Raw genomic sequence first — 8,011 nt, 5'->3', positions numbered from 1 at the left:
AAAAAGAAGAGTAGTGGATAGAGATCAGAAGTCTTGATTCTCATATACTTCCATGTTACAGATGAGTAAATCTAAGTTCACAGAAACCAAGAAAATATCCTAAGGCCATAAAGGAAGTTAATTACAAAACAATTACCAAAAAGTGAGGTTTCCGAGTGAGTCCTAGTCAGTTACTTATCCAACATGGCTTTGGATGCCTTTGGTCACTTTTTCCAAAAAAACTAGTTCATATAATGAGACAACAATAAATAAATAAGTTATCAGGCCAAGGGAGCCACGGAAATTGAAGAGATTCATATAATTTCATGAGATTATAAATTCTATTACCCATCATAAGAAGCTGGATGGCATCCCTTCTATGAGAAAATGCAAAAGATACTGTGAATATAAGTAAATGGACTTTGATCCACAAAATCCCTAAAGGTCTGTAATCTAGTCTCTATTTTGTTTTGTTTATTTATTTTCGTTTATTTTTGTTCTTGTCATTAACTTGGCTTATGTTTGTTTAAAATTTGTATTAAACTATAAAACAAAGAAAAAGGGGTAAGATTAGTAAATTAATACTTATTAAGTGCCTTCCAAATGTTAGAAATTATGCTGGCTATTTTCATGTATCTTCTCCACTGATTCCTCACAGCAATACTGAATTTAGTTGTATTAATCCCAATTAATAAGAACAGTTATTGAAGCTATGACATGTATAGACCAAATTCAGAGCAATCGGAATTCCAAAAAAGTATAGAGTGTGATGATTGAAAAATGACTTTAGAAAAATCAAGGATCTTTACTCACATTTTTAAGCAGTTGGGAAATCTCTCTTTTTGTATTTGTCCTGTAGACACCTTGATAAATGCATTGTAATTCTATGGTTTGATTTTATTTAAACTTCAGAATAAGTTTTGAAGATTTCTTAGATGGTTAAATTGTGACAGGCAATAAGTATTAAAATAATCAGTTTCAAATACAATTTCACAAACAACAAATTCAGCTAAGAAAAAAATCTATAAATAATTAAATTTGAAAGATGTCTTTTTACTGGTAATGGAACACTGTGTGAAATCTTACCTACTCCATAGCCCAAGTTCACTTTAGTAGATGTTGTAGAGGCCTGTCATGGACATAATCACCCCAATCATTTCATTTCTCAGTAAGGTTCCAGGAACTAAGGCTTGACTGGAACCATCATCATGTTCTCAAAAAATGTGTCTCATTTCTGTGGAAAATACATACAACAAATTAAAGGAACTGATCTTTCATACTATATTAAGTGTAGTAACTGTACATGTTGATTATTCTTGACAAAGGAATTGTGAGTAATGAACTCATCCAGGCTTTCCACAAATTTTATGAGTGTCTGGTGTGCCCCACCCTACGATAAGCAGTAGTGATAGAAGGATGAATGAAGCATGAACCCTTCCTTCAGGGAACTTGCAAACTACTGAGGTAGATACACATTAAAGAGATGCTTTATAACACCTTGAGATAAGAGATAAGTAAAACTATATAATACCAGAGGAGAAAAGAATATTTGTCATGAGGTGATCATAGTAATACATTTTAACACTTATTGAACTTGTTCCATATGTCAGTGTCTTAAATACTTTATGTGTCTCAACTCATTTATTCCAAATTAAATTCCTGTGATGGGTACTTTACATAAGTAATATTTTTAATCCACAAATATTTACCACAGTGGTACAATAATTAACTTCATTTTACACATGAAGACAGAAAGATTTAGAGGGGTTTAGTTGTCTAAGGCCACACAGTAGAGTACACAATGAAACTGGGTAATTTGAATGGAGTTTAATAAAGGAGCTCATCTATAAAGTATGGGTAAGTTTGGGGAAACCACAAGGGATAGTGCTGTACCCCTGGGTTAATTACAGTAGGAAGCAGGGAGCGTTTGCCATCCACTTGTATAAGGGGGCAGGAAGGGAAGGAGTTAAAGGAACCTGGAGAGGTAGCTGGATAGAGAGATTCACCTGATAGGAGCTGTGGCCTTTGGTAGAGGGTCACTGCTGAACCACAAAACCCAGGTTGAACGTAGTCAGGGGAATAAATATCCCAACATCTCTCTTCCCTGGCCTAAGATCTACTGCTGGTGCCTCCACTGGCTAAAACCACCTGGAAGTCAGAGGTCAAGGGATAATTATGTAGTCCTAAGAAGGGAAGAGATGGGTCGGGAGTAAATATGAGCTGTGGTAATTGGTACTTACCAACAGAGGGGAGAAGAGCACACGTTCAGAGGAAGGTGAGGTGATCGGTCTGAGTGAGGGTGCAGCTAAGGTGCAAGAGATGGGGCTAATAAAGAACTCTATCCTGCATCACTTTTGCACTCTTCCATAGCACCTTCCTATCCATCTTATATCTTTAGCAAAATGTTTTTTTCAAAGTTAGGTACATGAAAGTTGTATGGGACAAATAGGACCAAACATGTGAGTAGGGAAAGTTGACTGAAGAGAATATTGGGAAATTTTGATCAGATTACCAAAGGCATCCACACCTTTTCATTTATTCATGGACATATATTGAGTATCCACCATGTATCTGGCATTGCTCTAGGCACAAAGGAGAACAAAAGACGGTTTCTTTCTTCAAGCACTTTGAGTCCAAATAAAAAGTACAAGCAAATCAATGATTACAATACATCTTGAGAGGTATGTAAAAAAGCACAAGATGCTATGGGAAGAAGAGTAGGACTTAATATGTTATAAATATCATTCCATTTAATTCTCACCACCATCCCAGGGAGATGCTATTTTTATTGACATTTTACAAATAAGTTAAATGAGACTTAGAGAAGTTAAGTCACTTACCCAAGATCTGACAGCAAATAAGTGTCACAGTCATATCTCGCTCCAAAGTCCATGTTCAAATTCCTGTTATAAAAATACCTCTCTTTGTGTCAGGCAATAGAGGTTGACAATTTGGCAATACTCAGATTACTGGGGTAACTATGATATGGTTGTGGATAGAGACAACAACATGGTTTTTAAACAGGTCGTAATGTTTTCCCCATGATGTAGCTGACTGTGTTCCAATCCTGTGGTCAGTTATTGACATTTTCTGGAAAAAAAAAAAAAGTGTAATCTCGAATATAATTCAGATTTCACTGAAGATATATGTGCATATGTACCATCTTGCTCAGATAGTTTCATGGCCCACAGCCTTTTTGCTATGCTCAGTCCTCATATTATAAGTTATTTATGTTCCTGGCACATCATATATTATCCACTGTGATCATGTGAATGTTCATAATCCTCCTCTCTTGGTTCTGTACATTTTCGTCTTTCATCTACTACCCTCCATTTTTACTAAACAAAATAAAAGAGTGAATGTAAGTCTCCTTAAGGATAATTTTCTGCCATCGGGTATGAATGAGTGTTCCATAACTAAGTATTGTGGGAAATATTAAACCCACATTATGAAATAGAATAAATAGAGCTTGGAAAATTGTCAGTCCTTGGTGTGTCTCTCTACTCAATCATGAGATTATATTCATGTTATTTAGTCTTTGAAATCTTTTAAAATATAACAATAGGGAGCTGCTATCATGTGGTTAAGAAAAACTCTGATAGAACACATTTGTCTTAATGCTACTTGACTTTTGTTTCAATCTTATAAAGTATAAGTAACTGCACTAGAAAGAACTGCTGTAGAAAAATATTAGACACTGGAGGAAATAAAGTAAATTTTCTTCAGCACCTAACTATGTGCCAGATAATACTATTGTCATAGAATTATAAATCGGAAATGATTCAGAATAAAAGAAATGCTTCTGCCATTTGTTGTTTTCTTCTGCATTTCCTAAATAATTACAGTAATCCCTCTTTATCCACGGGGGATACATTCCAAGACCCCCAGTGCATGCCTGAAACCACGGATACTATCGAACCCTATATGTACTATGTTTTTTCCTATATATCCGTGCCCATGAAAAAGTTTAATTTATAAATTAGGCACAGTAAGAGGTTAACAACAATAGCTAATAATAACAGAACAATTAGAACAATACACTGTAATAAAAATTATGTGAATGAGGTCTTTCTCTCTCTTACCCATGTGATATTCAGTGACCTTGGTTGACCGCGGGTATCTGAAGCCACAGAAAGTAAGACCGCGGATACATGGGGACAACGGTAATCCAGTTTCGTTTTCAATATGCCAAATGGATAAGCCATCAAAAAGGACTAGATGATTTCAAAAAGAATATAAAGTTTTTTCTTGGAATATATATCTTTTAATTTTGAATGTCTTATCCTATTTCCTAGCATTGTTCTTATTTTCACATTTGAGAATTCCCCGAGGTCATAGGATTCTGCCTGCCTTTTTTTTTTTTTCTTCTGAGGAATATCAGCCCTGAGCTAACATCTGCCAATCCTCCTCTTTTTTTTTTTTTGCAGAGGAAGACTGGCCCTGGGCTAACATCCATGCCCATCTTCCTCCACTTTATATGGGATGCTGCCACAGCATGGCTTGCCAAGCCATGCGTTGGTGCTCATGCGGGATCCAAACCAGTGAACCTGGGGCCGCCACAACGGAGAGCATGCACTTAACCGCTTGCGCCACCGGGGACCCCTGCCTGCCTTCTTTTACGTACCAGATATTTAGTACGAGTTTCTTCACCAAATATTACTGATAGTTAAAAATATTACCATTTGATGTCAAGCCCAGTACTTTCACTGATTGGCATTTTTTCTTTGGTTTGAAATTTTATTTTAAATGCAATTTTTATTCTTTATTGGAATTTGAACTCTGTGCTTCTGATTTTACCCACTGATTGTGGGAATCAAAAGACCTGAATAACTCTAAAGTGTTACTAGTTAATCCCACCTAAGTTTTTAACACGAAGATCCATATAGGATATCTATCACCTTAACTTGGTGATTTCAGTTATGCTTCTCTAATTTGTTACCATTAATTAAAGTTCTATTAACGGTGATGAATTATTGACTTCTGTGCTCAGTGGAACAATATAAGGTGGAAGTGTAGACGAATAAAATCATAGAATGCTTTGTAGAAAAGCATGATTGGAAAGAAGCCAAAACAAGAAGGGAAAAGTCACTCAAGAAACACTTAATTCCTCCACTGCCATTTATCAGTGATTGTATTGATACTGCAAAACTTGATCAAAGTATTAAAATTTAATTGAAATTCTAAATGAATGAATTAATGACTTTTCTAATCAATGGATCCCTTTCTATAAGCACATATGTTTTGGGGAGGGGATTGAAAATAGAAGAATTCTCCAGTAAGGGGTCAGGAAACTAAAGTAATAAATTGTATTATTTGAACATGGAACAAAATATCTAAAGCACAGTAATATAAAATTAATTACAAGAACAACAAAATAAACAACTAAGGCTGTGTTACATACCATATTTAAAAGCTAGTTTTTATTCACTCTCCATTTCACTATACCCACAATTCTACTGGAGATCCAAAACAATTATAATTCAAAGGTCATGCCCTCAAATAATTGTTTTTTACTTGGAGGTCAAAGCTTAAACAAAACCAAGTGAATTAATGATCTCCAGTGTAATGTGATCAGCATCAAATGTCATAGAGTTCAAAGGAGCAAGACCATTGTAAAATGACATAGTCATAGAAAAATTCCAGGGGAAGTGATGTTCTCAGGATGTGCAGAGTTTAATAACAACTCTAACAATGACAACAGATATTTACTGAGCATTACTTTATGTGCTAGACAATATGTATTATACCCATTTTATAGATGAGGATATTGAGTCGTAGAGAGGTAAAACGACTGACTCACAGAGAATGAGATAAGAGTTATTTTACTTGGAGGCAAAATGAAGAAAGTAGTGTGTAGGTGATGTTCTTAGTGTGTGTATTATGTTTACATGGTTACTCTCCACCATTTAGAGCAAGACTTCATTTGTGGACTAGTGAAATCTGTGTTTAGAGAGGTACAGATGAGGATTTTGAAAAATGGGCAAAGGTTTAAAATTTAATCTGGAATCAGTAATTTAGAAGAATTAATACAGTTACATGAATTGGAGGAGTTTGAGTGGTAGGTGACTGATCCTTTAGAAAGCTAATTCTTTTAAGTATCTTATTTTAAATTGTGGCATTGAAGACAGACAGGAAATCATAGTCATGACAGACAGGAAGACTTGGCAGAAATGTATTAATTGAAAATGAAAATAGAGGAATAAAAATATATGCAGGATAATGACTTTGAGACCAGTGGGGAGAGGAACATTGGCTGAGCATCTATTATGAGCCAAGAATTGTAATTATTAATTAAACCATAACTTCTCTAATTTTATCTTCTCACAAAGACTCCATGAAAATTATTAGTATAGCTAATCAATAAATCAAAAATAATATGGCTCAGATAATAACCTGCACAAGTTTGCACAGCTCAGACATGGGAGAGTTGGATTTCATTGAACCCAACCCTCTCTTTCTCTAAAGTACTATCCAACTCCCCAGGCGTCCCTCCTGAGACATTGCAAGATATCAGACTAATTAAAATCTTAAGAATGTGTCAGAACTGTCATGAGTAAGGCAATAAAATGAGTTTTTTGATTTACCTTCAGCTAAACAGAAAGTTTACTTTATCAGACCATAGAATATCCTCTGCATGCTATGCAATTTACATTTCATCACATCAGACTTAATTACAATATAACGTTATCATTGATTGAGTAATCTTCATTTTATATATTTCTGCCCTTACTCCATCTTGTTCTTGTTTCTATAGTACTATTCGAATAGTTTCCAGATTGGACCCGAAAGCATTCTATGTAGGAAGTTATGGCTAGAACATTCATCTTAACGTTTCTTCTCCTTATGGATATGTAGATTCTCTCTTGTACAGCAAACTAATTAAAGTCCCTTCTCAACACAATATACAAACGGCACATAAATATTTAACGGCCTGGTTTAGCATTTTTATTGGATTCTATGATACATCAAAGTATACACTGTTTAAAAGCTGAATCTCAATGATATAGTGCTTTTGAAAACCCCATCATGCATGATGTATTTTACCAATAAAATTTAAAGAAAACATTTAGGCTGTACTGAAGATAAACTATGATTCTTTACTTATTCTATGACTTGAACTTGAGCATTCACCAATAACTCATTATGCTTTTTATTAGTAGTAAGAAGTACTGGATGAGGCGTATAGGATATAACATAACCCAAGGATTATCCTGCATAACGTGGCCAGTAGGAATTCCCTGTAGGCAAGCCTAGGAAAGTGTTCAACATTTTTGACCTTACCTCTTCAAAAACTCCATCTCATAATTTCAACTAGCTCTACCTATTGGCCTTCCCATTGTCCACTCTCCCCTATCTCCAGTTGTTCCTACATCTAATTCTGTCCCCTCGAGGCTTCAAGTCTTTCAGGTTTGTTTTTAGGATTTCCAAATATCCTCTGCTGTCACAGACTGCAGTGAACCCATAACTTCTCAGCAAAGACTCGCCACCGCTATAAGCACCTAATCTTTGCTATCATCTTGGGTTCACCATACTACTGTTCCTGCTCTTTCAAACAAACCCTATTTATGAATACCAGATCTGTGAGCAGTCCTCAAACTATCCATGTGGTTTAAACCTTTGGCTGGTAGTTCATATGTGGGCCTAGATGTAATTTGTGTGGAATGTTAACAGTGAGGTTGAACCAAAATAAGTCAATGAGGTACTTTTCCTATTGGTTTCACCTTTAACCTTCTTGTGGCTCAGCTTGGGGTCTACCCTCTAAAGCAAACATAGCTGAGTTGATAACCGTTATTAAAATGGTAAATGGTTCCAATATTTTGTGCTATTTAAAGAACTAGTATTCTCAAGATTATTTGCTTTTGACAATTTTGACACCATACAATACACTAATAACAGGTGGAGAAAAACTGATAACAGGTGCTGAAAGTACACTATCCCTGGAGTACAGTTTTCCAAGAAGAGGAAAAATAAATACTTAGGTCTAACATTAACTCTCCAAATGTTATTGTTTTAATTATGTTTGTGTTATCAG

At 35.2% G+C, this 8,011-nt stretch overlaps 1 long non-coding RNA gene across 1 annotated transcript in view; it reads right to left on the bottom strand.

The window, feature by feature from the left end:
* Nucleotides 1–1,189: 1,189 nt before the first annotated feature.
* The window catches only part of LOC131396060 (uncharacterized), a 40,473-nt gene continuing 33,651 nt past the window's right edge, over nt 1,190–8,011 (bottom strand). Inside the window, exons 2-3 of the long non-coding RNA XR_009216421.1 lie at nt 2,820–3,069; nt 1,190–1,213 (exon numbers count right to left, since the gene is read on the bottom strand). This is a non-coding gene — a long non-coding RNA (uncharacterized LOC131396060). The remainder of the gene's footprint in view (nt 1,214–2,819; nt 3,070–8,011) is intronic.

The sequence above is a fragment of the Diceros bicornis genome, chromosome 32 (assembly GCF_020826845.1).
Source record: "Diceros bicornis minor isolate mBicDic1 chromosome 32, mDicBic1.mat.cur, whole genome shotgun sequence".
NCBI classification, from domain to species: domain Eukaryota; kingdom Metazoa; phylum Chordata; class Mammalia; order Perissodactyla; family Rhinocerotidae; genus Diceros; species Diceros bicornis.
Note: the sequence above shows the minus strand (reverse complement) of the source record. Positions and strands in the feature narration are given on the sequence as shown.